At 44.1% G+C, this 13,694-nt stretch overlaps 1 protein-coding gene across 6 annotated transcripts in view; it reads left to right on the forward strand.

Annotated features, from left to right (window-relative positions):
- The first annotated feature begins 592 nt into the window (after positions 1 to 592).
- RHOBTB1 (Rho related BTB domain containing 1) overlaps positions 593 to 13,694 on the forward strand; it is a 141,584-nt gene continuing 128,482 nt past the window's right edge. For 3 of the 6 annotated variants that reach the window (XM_070364803.1, XM_070364797.1, XM_070364802.1), the window contains exon 1: positions 593 to 718. The gene's annotated coding sequence lies outside the window, so the exon portion shown is untranslated. Of the gene's footprint in view, positions 719 to 1,154; positions 1,305 to 13,694 lie in introns of those variants that run through there. The other 3 variants (XM_070364800.1, XM_070364799.1, XM_070364795.1) reach the window with 2 other exon arrangements.

The following is a 13,694-nucleotide window of genomic DNA, read 5'->3' on the forward strand; positions in this document are numbered from 1 at the left end:
TTTAAAAATTAAGTTCCTTTAACCCTTTCACTGAAATGACTGGGCTGGGGCTTTGAAAGGCGAACGCGCCTAAGATGACGGAGAATTTTTGTGCAAACTACAAGAGCGCCGAGACCCAGCGCTGCGTGGTTTATGTTGTCAGCACAACCCGCAGACTTTTCATTTCTCAGCTGCAGAACGTCCCTGCAAGAGAAAGCTGACCCTGAACAGGGCCAAAACCCCAAAACTTTCCCGGACTTGGCCTCCAGGTGTAGAAGGAGTCGCCCCCCTGCCGGTGGCCCCACCCAGTCCCAGAGGTGGGTGGCAGGGATGCCGACTCCGGGGCGTGGCCCCTCGTGGAGAAGGGCGGGGTCACGAGCACCCGGGGCAACCAAGTCCGGAGAGGGTAGCGAGGGGTTGCTGACACAAGTGGGGCGACGGCTCCAGAGGCAGGGAAGCGGCCCAGGGCCCCGCCCGCCCGGATGACTCCCGAGCTGGCCGCGAGGGTGGGGAGGAACTAACAGCCTTCACCAAGGGAGGCCGCGGCCGCCAGGGCGAGGCGGCTGAGTGGGGGCAGTAACGGGAGAGGGGGCCCGAGGTAGGAAAGGGTGGGCGGCTGGGAGTGGAGAGGGCGGGGTCGGCTGCCCTCCGAAGGCTTTACAAAGCGTGCGCACCAGCCCCGGGCTGTGGTCGGCAAGATCGTGAGCCACCACTGCCAAGGTGCCTCCAGCGTCCCCAGGTAGCGTAAGCGCGGGGCGGGCCCGCGCGGGAGGTGGGGGAGTGGGTGGGCGGGGTTATGGGGGGCTCTGCGAGCGCCCCGAGTATCCGCAGACTCGGGGACGCTAGGGATCGGAGCATCTCCTTGTACCTTGAAAGGGAGATGACCGGGTTACCTTACACTGACCTCTGGACAGCTGCCCATCTGCACCGAGAGAACGCACAAGGCCGCATTTGTTTGCTTGCAAAATATCTGGGTGTTTTCTGCACCCGCCTACCTGTCCCCCAACACACACACACACCGGCGGGGGTGGGGGCCTGAGGGACTAGAGGGATAGAGTCAGGTCAATCAGAAGAGATTAGAGACTGGGCTGGACGTGTCCACTCTGAGGGCCTCTGAAAGTAGGCACTGCAGCTACGCTCCTGGTGCCCCGCCCTCAGGTGACTCGAGATTGATTTTTCTTGGTTCGTTAGTTCTGAAAGCCCGGGGCTGTAAAACGTTTGGGTCCAGAATGAAACTCTGATCCACGGAAGCTTTCCTTGCCCTGCACTCTCACCCCTGCTGGTGTCTGGAACTGGGCAGACTGGAGGATTCTAAAGAGTTTGAGGTGGGTGTTGGAGGAAGCTGAGTTTTTAAGACGTGTGAGTTTTCCAGAAAGAAAATACAGACTCTCTTAGTTTCAATTAGGTTTTGTTTTTTACTATATATGTGTGCGTATTAACAGTAACTGGTGTTGTCATTAGATAGTGAGTCCAGCAGGTATGGATGGTGGTGTTAGATTTGAGAACTCAATTCACTGTATAGTTTTAAAAACTGACTTCTTCCTTATGTGCCTTTTTATGTGCTGTATTACTGGGCTGCATCTTTGTTGGGAATCCTGTCATATCACCTGGGTGTCTTGTGAGGTTTCCTCTAGTTCTAGCCACTTGACCCACGACTGAGTCCAATATATTCCCTTTTAAATGTTAGGGTGCAAGCCTGCTTTTCAGGCCTTGCTTTGGTCTCCAGTGAGAGGAAAAATGATCAGAAATGAGCTCTTAGCAAGTTTGGGAACACAGAGGAAAGGCGTAGATTTTTTTTTCCCCATTAAACTTTTCATGTATTGGCAATTTAGAACACAGAGCATTGTTTACCACCTGTCAGATGCACTGCGAAGTGTAAGGATTAACTAATAAAAGATTTGTAAAATGCTTCCTGAATATAAAATCCCATAAATATGCTAAATAGTAATAATCCACCCATTGTTAAATTTATGTAGCTGCTTCTGCCATGCATACAAGATGATTTAGAATGCATGTTTCCTGTCAATTAAACAATGAGTTTGGAGTAAAATAATGAGTTCAATTCGCATCCTGTGAAACTTTGAAATAAAATTTCTCCCATAAGGCACCACTGGCAGGGAATCATAAAGAAGGCAGCATTTCAAAAAGCTATATATGGAATGGCATTTACCTTATGGCTGGGGGGAAAGGGACCCAGTGAACTTCAGAAACAGAAATATTCAGCCCTGGTTCAAGCATGCCTGAACCATAAATATTCCCTTATGTTTTGGGTGAGTCAACAAGGACGGCAAGCAGGTTTCTTGGAATGGCCTTATAAGCTGTCTGCTAAAATCCATGAAATAACGCCTCTTGGTATTTTAAGGGCGAAGTTCAATCTGTGGTTTTGTTCACAGACAAAGAAAATCTTCCTAGTTGCCTGGATAAATTATTCATTCTCCCAGTATCATGGGCTTGGTTTTTAAGCATCCTTAACACCAGAAATCATCTTAATACTCTGCAGCTAATTGAATTAGTTTGTTCCCAGTGGATTGAGTGACATGTTAACATAACCGTGTTCTCTTTGCATGCATCTAATAGCGTGTCACTCTTCTGTCACCAGTCTCCCAGAGTAAAGCCTGTTTCCCGTATGCCCCTTATAAGTATAAATTTTACTATGGGTGGTCTTTTCTGTCTTTTGAAGACAACTCTAGATTCCCCACTAGCAGATTAAGGGGTGAGCAAAACCACGCAACTCAGGGCCTTTCTTCCCATTTCCTCTACTCAGCCTCTCAGATGGATAGCTGCTACGCAGATACCAGTCCAGTATTCCAGAACTTCTCCTCTGCTGACTCTCTTCCTTTATCCAAGTAACTTAACCTCTGCCTTACTTATTTTCCAAAACTTGCTACAGATGCAAGCGCACTAGGTGAAAAATCAGGAGATTCTGCATTTATCAGGCAGTTACGATATACCAGGCACTGTGAAACATGACCTCCTTAAATCCCATAACAATCTGAGGCAGTAGACGCCATGCGTGTTTCACACAAGAGGAAACTGAACCTCTCAGTTCAGTTCAGTCGCTCAGTCGTGTCCAGCTCTTTGCGACCCCGTGAATCGCAGCACGCCAGGCCTCCCTGTCCATCACCAACTCCCGGAGTTCACTGAGACTCACGTCCATCGAGTCAGTGATGCCATCCAGACATCTCATCCTCTGTGGTCCCCTTCTCCTCCTGCCCCCAATCCCTCCCAGCATCAGAGTCTTTTCCAGTGAGTCAACTCTTCGCATGAGGTGGCCAAAGTACTGGGGTTTCAGCTTTAGCATCATTCCTTCCAAAGAAATCCCAGGGCTGATCTCCTTCAGAACGGACTGGTTGGATCTCCTTGCAGTCCAAGGGACTCTCAAGAGTCTTCTCCAACACCTGGACCAAGGCATTTTGGCTCCTCCTGATGCTCTGTGATCCCTAAGAGAGGTTCACCTGCTGGACTGAAGCATGCAAGAGTTCTCCCATTAACTAACTCACCACTTGTTAAGTTCCCTAAACTCTGTGGGCCTCTAATTCCCTTTCTCTAGTCTTAGATTAAATTATCTATCAGGGACAGAGGGACTGTCCAGGATTTTGGCTGCCAAATACCTAAGCTGCCCCTCCTGGGGATTCCTGACTGTGTCCTCCCCTGTCCTACCCTTTTCTCCAACCCTTTCCCTTGTTTATCTTTTTTCTTCCTTTAGGTCTAAGAAAATAGCATCCTCCCCACAAAACTTTTCCCAGTCACTGCTCCCAGTCACTCTGTTATTCTCTATCTCATCCTGAGTGTTCTTCAGACCACTGATTACAAACTGCTGTTGTTTTATTTATGTGTCAGTTTCCATGTGGTTGTTGTTTTTATCTTCCCCCAATCACCCCCCACCTCAAGATCATAAGCAGCATGAGGCCAGAGCTGTTTTTGTCTGTTTTCATTATTTTATTTTTGGGGCCTAGCACAATGACACATAGCTGGTGATCAATAAGCATTAACATATATATGTTGAATGAGTAATTATCTCTTAGAATGGACATGTGCTAACGGCCAATACATTGTCCCCTCCATGGATAACCTAAATGAAGTACCGTCAATATTACGCTGCTAGCCTAAGTCTGAATTATGAATGGGGATCCAAGAACAGTGATGGAGACAGTAGGGCTGCCCTTGAACAAAAGGACAGATGGACACATGCACTTGGCCCAGCCCCCATATTTTACAGCAGAGAAAACAACTTCAGGATGATAACTGAAACTTGAGATTAGAAGATAATGTAGGGACCACCCAACTGTCTAAACCATTGTTTCATTGACAAGGAGACGGGAAGTTTAGAAAAATACAGAACCAAAAGTATAGAACCTATGCCTTCTGACGTTCAGACCAGCATTCTTTTCACCAAGAATCAACAATATCAGGGACCGCCCAAACAACAGAGAGGGAGTTGTGGACAATGATTCTTTCTTTCAGAAATTCCGAACATCCTTAGGTTTCCCAGACTAGTCCTGGGTAGCAGCATTAATACACAGCAGAGCACCCTAGTTGAGATAATGTTTTTAAATTTCGTATGACCTTTATAAATTTCATTGACTCATTTACTATTTTAATGATCCATCAGGCACCCTTTAATCCCTAAAGTTAGTTTACCAATTCTGTTGAAATACTTGGAAACTCTGAATGGGCGATCTCCAGTGCTGGGCATTTCACTCTGGTCTGATAGATTCCAGTTACATTTAAAAGATGACTGATACTTTGAATTCCAAATAATGATAGCTTGTTTTTAAGGACATAAATAACTTTCCTTCTCTAACTTAGAGCTCAATTTTTGCTTGAGTATTACATGCCATAAAAAACAGTCTTTAGAGGTTATAAAAGTCATCTGAAAGACTTTTTAAAAACCCAGATAGCTTGGAGCCATTCTGAACAATTCCACGTTAGTAGGTCTGAAATTGGACCCAGAAAACGGCATTTTTAACAGACACCTTTCATGAGTCTTCAATCAGATGGGTGGAAGATCTCACTTTAAGGCCCAATAATAATGGTGGTCTATTTTTAACTTTCCCAGATTTCCTCTAAGAGGATTTTTTTAAAAAAAAAAAAATCAATGTGTTTGAATCCAGCAAGTAGAAGAGATAAACAAAATCCATTCATTAAGTACTATGGACATCTCTTTCCTTATAGCAAAAGGCATATATATATATATATATAAAATCATGATTTAGCTACTAGGTTTGATATTGGCCCCAAGTCAAGAACACTCCAAAATGTTTCTGTTGGGTGAGAAAAATGAATCAGTAATTAGCAATAAAAGTTGAGTGTTAAATTCAGTGGAGAACTAGTGAAGCCCCTTGCCCTCCAGATGATTATATTCTGTGTAGTTGAGAAATAACATTAATATCCATGGAACATTCAAAGATAAGACTGATGATCAAGTACAGCAGGCTGAGTTACACTTGAATTTAAAATATACAACAAATCATGTCTTAGTAAAGGCATGTCCCATATAATATTTTTATTTGCTAAATCTGGCCACCTTGCTCAAGAAACATTAGCATTTAATGTCATTATTTTCCAGAAGAGTGTGAGTGTGTGTGTGTGTGTGTGTGTGTGTGTCTGTTGGGAACGGAGGGACAGTTGCTGAGTGGTAGTTAAACTTTAAGAAATTGATAAAAGCTCTGGACATGCCTCTGAGAAAAATTCCTGATGGTACTTTCCAACAGAACTCTTATACAATTCCATGGAGTCTCTAGGCCACCAAAGCTCTTGGACACACCAGGGTGACCTGCAGCAGTAGATGGCAGAGGCCAGCTCTTCAAGCTATTTACCTGGGCTGGAGACACCTTTGGAAGATGGCTCGGATAAGTGGAATTTGAATAAGGCCTTTAAGAACAGTAGAATTTAGGCTGGATTGTGGGCTTAGGGGACTTCTGAGGCTTTAAGAGGAGGCAGGTTCCCATAGGGTTCGAAGGTAATTTAGAGAAATTAGCTAGGACAGGTTAAAAAAAAAAGTCCAGATCATGGACAGGCTTGGACTCTAAAGGGTTTAAAGCAACCTATGTTGGGAAATAGAATGTCCTCACTGACATGTCAATTAGGAAGAAAACCTAAAACAAAGGGAGACTGTGGGGGAACTGCAGGGAGCCTGAGCTCCAGGGTCAATGCGCTTTGTGTAAGCCCCTCCAGTAGCAAGCTGGGAAGCCTTTGATATGTGGGCAGCTTCTCTAAGCTCCCATCTCTTGGGCTGGGAATTGGGAATAATAATAATAAATACTACCAATGGGGTTGTTGTGAGGGTAAAGTGAAGTTGTACAGTGGTCAGAACAGTGTGTGATACTTTGTAAATACTCAATAAGAAGGCGATGGCACCCCACTCCAGTACTCTTGCCTGGAAAATCCCATGGATGGAGGAGCCTGGTGGGCTGCAGTCCATGGGGTTGCGAAGAGTCAGACACGACTGAGCGACTTCACTTTCACTTTTCACTTTCATGCATTGGAGAAGGAAATGGCAACCCACTCCAGTGTTCTTGCCTGGAGAATCCCAGGGAAGGGGAGCCTGGTGGGCTGCCATCTGTGGGGTCGCACAGAGTCGGACACGACTGAAGCAACTTAGCAGCAGCAGCAGCAGTACTGTGATACACTCCTGCTGCTAGTACTACACTTGTTATTTCAGTGGGATTAGCCTCAGAGAGGGCAGGCCCTCACTTTTGGGCTTCTCTGGTGGCTCAGATGGTAAAAGAATCTACCTGCAATGAGGGAGACCTGGGTTCAATCCCTGGGTTGAAAAGATCCCCTGGAGGAGGGCATGACAACCCACTCCAGTATTTTTGCCTGGAGAATCCCATGGACAGAGGAGCCGGGCATGTTACAGTCCAAGGCCTCACGAAGAGGCGATACGACTGAGTGACTAACACTAAGAGAAGGTATATTATGAATAATCCAAATAATTTACTCTGATCCAAAGTCAAGTAACCTTTTTTACTCTTAATAGCAGCTTTGCTGTCTTACTTGTTCTGTTTGAGTTAGTACTGAAATTAATTTGCACATGATAAGCCCAGACGAATTGTTCAGAATGTCGTTCCCCAAAGCCTTTTAAACAGGAAGGCACATGAGTTTATCAGCTGTAACTCACAAAACCTCCTCTCTCCATGGAACTAACTGATAATGGTAGAGATGATGGCATTGAGGAGGCTCTGGAGTCAGTTTCGCTTCTTCTAAACCTCAGTTTCTCCCTGTCTGTAAAACAGAAGTAATGATTAGCCTTTACCTGGAAGGCCACGAGCTCAGAAATCTCACAGTTTCTGGCACACTATAACTGTCACAGAATGTTCTGAGACCTTACTCTTGGCTTTAACTTTCAGGCATTATTCCTTTAATATGTTTATGAACAATTTAATTCAGGAAAACAGCTAATAATGTGGGAGGTATTTATGATCTTTAGTCATATCCTAATTTATTGATTTACAGTCTATTTAGAGCATTTAAAAACAGTCAAGGCTATTTAGAGCGTTTTCCAAGCCATAGAGTAGTGTTCTTATCTCAAAGAATTTTTAACCCTAATTTTCATCATGTGTTCCTTTTCTCCTTCATCCATCTTCAGCTTTTAGAGGATGATCGGTGCCTTGCTAAAGAGCTTTGGGTTTCAAACTGTACATTAAAGCATCTGCGCCCTAGAATTTACTTGGCTCATAAACCTATGTTACTGAACAATACAAGATTGGTTTAAGGTACATTATGGTTACATGTATGGCTGCTGCTGCTGCTGCTGCTGCTAAGTCACTCAGTCATGTCCGACTCTGTGCGACCCCATAGACTGCAGCCCACCAGGCTCCTCCGTCCATGGGATTTTCCAGGCAAGAGTACTGGCGTGGGGTGCCATTGCCCTCTCCGCCATGTATGGCAGTTCTGTTTTATTCAGCCTGTGCTGAGCACCTTCAGGGCATCTCCCACAGTCCCTTCAAGATGGCAGACTCAACTACTTACTGACTTTCATGGATAATAAAATACAAGGCACTTTTTCTGAAGATACCTTTCCCTCACATTAGGAAATCTAACTCTTCAAAGAAAATGAAAACAAGGAAAAGAGAGTGAAGTACTGAAAGTAAATTTGAAAAGTGAATTTGGAGAATGACCACTCCTATTTTCTAGAAGAGTAATGGATGATAACAAGCCTGTGTCTCTGGGAAGGTCTTTGCATTAGCCGGTCTCTCTCTGTCTGGAATGCTTCTCCCTCCAATCTTGCTTGGCTCAGCTAATATTCCATCTCCTTAGAGAGGCTGTCCCTGACCATCCAATCTCATTCATTTGCTATTACATTACTTTGTTTTTTTTATTACAGTACGTTGCCATCCAAATATTTCACGTTGTTTTTTCATTGCCTTCCCTCATCCCCACTGGACTAAAAGTACCCTGAGGTCAGAGGTCAAGTCTACATGTTGATTGCTGTTTTCTGAGCAATTAAAACAGTGCCAGGCACTTGTACTTGCACTTAGCTGCTCAGACGTGTCCGATTCTTTGCGACCCCATAGACTGTAGCCTGCCAGACTCCATGGGGTTCTCCAGGCAGAATACCCGGAGTGGGTTGCCATTTTCTTCTCCAGAGGATCTTCCCAACCCAGGGATTGAACCTAGATCTCCTGCATTGAAGGCAGATTCTTTACCATTTGAGCTACCAGAGAAGCCCTTGCTAGACACCGAGTAGGTAGTCAAAAAATATTTTGTCATTTAGTTGAATGCCAAGAGACCCAGATCTGGTTTTCTGGGGTTATTCCAGTGAAAAAGAGTATATTTTTAATCTTTTGGGTCAAATTTGCCTTTCAGAATTGGATTAAAATGAAACTCCTCCATAATAAAAATTTATATGCACAAAATTTTGCATATAATTTGAGAGAGTCCATGGACCTCAGGCTAGGAATTTCAGCAATAAAGGTGTATGCATAAATATTAAGAAAACCTAACTGAAATATTGAGCAAAATATCACAAAAAAATTTAATTACTATGAATATCAGTGTCTTAATGTTCATTTATGGTAATGAATTGTGTTGCTCTGGGAAAATTTTGCAACCCTCCAAAGGAAAAAAAAAAGGCTATCTATAAATGTTGTGTATTTTATTTATATGCTGGAAAGGATTTAAAGCTTATAGAGAAAGGCTAATAAAAATACATACTGTAGAGCAACATAAAATATATTACAAATAGGTAGGAAAAAATGAGTCAAAAGAAAAAAAATAAGGCTAGGAATGTAAGATAGGGCCAGGAGAGAGATTCATACTCAAAATTTATGCCATGAAATTCAACATTCTTGCTAGAAGATAGTAACAAATTTTATTCGCGGTTTTTTAGCAGCCAATGCAAAGGAGAAAAAGTAATCAGTTATGCCTTGCAGAGGGTCATATTTTATATACACTTATATATGAATATATGTATATATATTTAACAGCACACGGCTGCTTGAAAGAAGGAAGCTTGAGTGCAGGAATAAGGAATAGAGATTATATTTCCACTGTTTGTTTTTGATAAGTGCCCTTGTACCTGAGCTGGAAATAACCTATAGTAACATTTTCAAAAATAACTAGCACTGTGGATGTTTATAATCAAGATTTGATGCCTCTCTGTAATTTTTGTTAGCAGTAGGCCTAATAGAGAGAGGCCTCATTTGGCCAGTTAAGACCCTTCTAGATCACATACGGATGTGAGAGTTGGACCGTAAAGAGTACTCAAGAATTGATGTTTTCAAACTGTAGTGCTGGAAAAGATTCTTGAGAGTCTCTTGGGCTGCAAGATCAAACCAGTCAATCCTAAATGAAATCAACCCTGAATGTTCATTGGAAGGACTGATGCTGAAGCTCCAATATTTTGGCCACCTGATGCAGAGAGCCGACTCATTAGAAAAGACCCCAATGATGGGAATGGTTGAAGGCAGGAGGAGAAGGGGGCGACAGAGGATGAGATGGCTGGATGGCATAACTGACTCAATGGACATGAGTTTGAGCAAACTCCAGGAGATAGTGAAGGACAGGGAAGCCTGGCGTGCTGTAGTCCATCGGGTTGCAAAGATTCTGACATGACTGAGCGACTGAATAACAAGAACGCAAGGGCAGAGGGGTAGGGAACAGACAAAGAAGACAAGGGTGTATCCTGCAGCGTTCCACCCCTCCTGCTGCGGCACACTATTTACAGACAACAGCCAGCGCCTTAACGCTCCCCTTTAAGGGGTGTTCTCCTCGGATGCTGACTGAATTTGCACATTCTTCCAGCTAACCTTAGTTTCCTTGGCTAGCAGACCATCAGAGACTTCCAGGCCTTCTCTCCGACACAGCAAATACAATAACTAGCTCCTCAGAACATTATGTGGATTTGTGGCATTCTCTGAGGGGCTATAAATGGATCACACTGACAGCTTTATTTGTCATTCTTAAATGGAATGTGTTTCTCCCCCTTTGTGTTAAATTGAAATCAGATGGCATTTCTTATTTCAATGTGGAATGTTTTTACTCTCATAATTGCAAAAGTACATTCACGATACTGATACTATTCTAATTGACTAAATTTGTGTTTCATTATTGGGGCGAGGGGAGTGTCCTGTACTTGTAATGTAACTGAGGGAAAACGACTGATGCAACATTTTCGCTTTGCCTATGTATCGAGATCTTGATACAGTGGTTAGAATTCTGTCACCATATGGAAGCAGAGACAATTATAGTGCATGTAATGACATGAATTTTAGAAGCAAAGATATAAAAAGGCATATCCAGCCCAATAGCCACAATCCAGAAACATAAACGTTTTTTGAAATCTCATCTCTCCTTTGCCTCCCCCAGCTTGTCTCTGGTCCTAATCCTCTGCCCTTGTGATGGCTCTGGTTCAATATATGCAGTGGCAAACACAGCAGGAATTAGATTAGATAGTACTACCTTCATATCTTAGCATGTTTTTATGTACTAAAATCAGTTGCTTTTCAATTCAGGTGAAATTTTTCATTAAAAAATTCTCTACCATTCCGGTCTACCCACTACTGAATCTGGGTGAGAAAGGAAGTCCTCCTACTTTCATTTCTTAAATCCATCTAAAGCTTTCAGTGTTCTTGCTACTCATCTCAATACTGTGCTTATTTTAGAATTTTTCAACACTAGAATATGAGTACATTTTTCTTGCTGACTTTAATCTAGGTTTATTTTCATATTCATTCCATACACTCATGCTTTCAATAAAACTGTCTTTAGTGAGCGCATACTATGCGCTAGACACCGTTAGGATGCAGTGAATTACATCAGGTATGCTCTGCCCTCATTTGGCCTTCAAGCTGGTGGGGAAGACAGTGGGTAAAAGAATGACACAAATACAGGACTTTGCTGGTGGTCCAGTGGCTAAGCCTCTGCGCTCCCAATGCAGGGGGACGGGTTCGATCCCAGGTCAGGGAACTGGATTCACATGCCACAACTCAGAGGTCACACGCTGCCACTGAAAGATCCTGCATGCTGCAACTAAGACCTGTTGCCGCCAAATAAATAAAAATATAATTTCAAAAAAGAGAATGACACAATAGTTATGAAAATGCAACTGCTCTAAATGATACTAATGAGAGACACATGATCGTAGAAAATGACATCTACATGATGTACAAGAGTGAACTAGACAAAGAGTATTGGCAGAAAGCATGATGTATGGGAAAGTCATAACTTACGGAAAGCAGAAGCAAGCAGGGGCAGCCTGAGAGACAAGGAAAGGCGAGCGGCCGGAGGACACCGAGTAGGGTGAACAGCTAGAGTCTGCAGATGCACTCAGAGGTTATCACCATGAAAGGCTTTTTAGCCATAGCAGGGCATATTCCTTTATCCTAAAACCAATAAGAAGGTGGGTTTGGGGGGCTTTTTGAGGGAGAGGATTATATTCACGTCATCAATTTTATGTTTCAAAAAAGTGTTTCTGGCTACAATGAAGAGTACTGGCTGGCAAGGGGCCTAAGTTACGCAGATCAGCTGAACTTTTTGAACAGAGAGGCACTGGTAACGTGGCCTAGGGGAGGGAGGATGAATTCTAAGCTGTCAATGGATTCTAAGGATATAAAGAAGGTAACACTGACGGGTCGTCTTCTGCTGTATTTATGTGGAGCCCATGAGAAAGTGTCAGGGAACACTGGCAGAGGAACAAGTCTGTGAAGACTGATGCTAAATTCAGGGCTGGACATGCTGAATTTGAGATGTCTTGGAGTTGACACGGGGTAGAGCAAGCAGACATTTGGTTATGGGTGTGAAGCTTGTCAGAGAGCTCTGAAGTCCCAGCCAGAGATAGAAACTTGTGACGCATTTCCACATTCACAGGTCTGGATATGACCAATGGGATCCACAGACGGAGATGACGTGCAGAGAAAGGTTATAAAGCCAGCAGTGGCAGAGAATGCTAGGACCAAAGCCCTGAGGAATTCAAATCCATCAAGCCCACCAAGTGAAGGGCGAGCGTAAGGGTGAAAGGAGGAGCAGAGAAGAAAAAGAAGGAAACCCACGAGACTGCTGGGTCGTGGGGGTGAGGGAGCAAGGATTCCATTTGAGAAGGTGGGGGTAGTCAGTTGCCTTGACTGTGGAAGACTGAGAAAGGAGACATTTGTTTTGAAAAGAGAAATGGCTCAGTGGTAAAGAATCCACCTGCCAATGCAGGAGACACCCAAGACGTGGGTTCGATCCCTGGGTTGGGAAGATCCCCTGGAGAAGGGAATGGCAACCCACTCCAGTATTCCTACCTGGGAAATTCCATGGACAGAGGAGCCTGGCAGGCTACAGTCTATGGGGTCACAAATAGTTGGACATGACTGAGTGACTGAGCATTCACACACATAGAAATTACTAAATGATATGTCTGGGTAACAGAGCTGTAACCAGTTCTGACTGCAGTCAAGCATGTCAGAGACTCTTTGACATGTTCATAGTTTACATCTATTTTAAGAAGACATTCAGGGAGTGGGCATGGTAGACAGGAAAGTCATTTTGATATGTTGGTGACCGCTAGAGACGGAGTGTAGCTCGGTGGAATTTGCACACAGAACGGTCCAAGGTTCTGGGGTCTGATTTGGAGAGAAAATGCAGACCTGCGGCTACAGGACTTTATGAGCTGCCTGTTCACCCACTCGATGGTGCTCTTGTGAATGGCAGAGATAAACCAAATGTTTACGAAGCAGTGTTGCCCGGCCTCACCCATTGCAGGCATTACTGGGGGAAGGGAGAGGCCATGGGCAGAGACATTACAGAGAATGTTCTCAGCAGTTTCTGTGGCATGAGTGGCAGCCTCAACTTCCCTCCTTGTCCCTCGACAGCACCAAAGAGTGAGCCCACCCTAAGGGAGCGGAGTGGAGGGAGGGTCCTGGCACAGTGAGCACTGAAATAAGGCAGAGGTGAGACTCAGGTGGTGTGAGCTGCAGACCAGACAGGAAGTAAGGAAAGAAGAGCGTGGTAATTATTTACAATGGTTTGGCTGTAAAGGGGAATAGAGCTATTGGAGGGCAGCTGCCGAGAGAGAAGTGGATGACTCAGCGCTCATGCATTCAACGAACAGTAAACTATCTTATGTGTATGAAGCAGGGCGACAGGCACCGACTGGAAAGACATTTTCGATCCCTAATGGGCAATTTGCCATAAGATATATTCTGTGTAATAATCTCAAACGCCTAAGGACTATTCTGTGATCTGATTTTTTAAAAATGCAACGTTTTTCCTCAGGTATAAACACTTAC

Source organism: Bos mutus, chromosome 28 (genome assembly GCF_027580195.1).
Source record: "Bos mutus isolate GX-2022 chromosome 28, NWIPB_WYAK_1.1, whole genome shotgun sequence".
NCBI lineage: Eukaryota > Metazoa > Chordata > Mammalia > Artiodactyla > Bovidae > Bos > Bos mutus.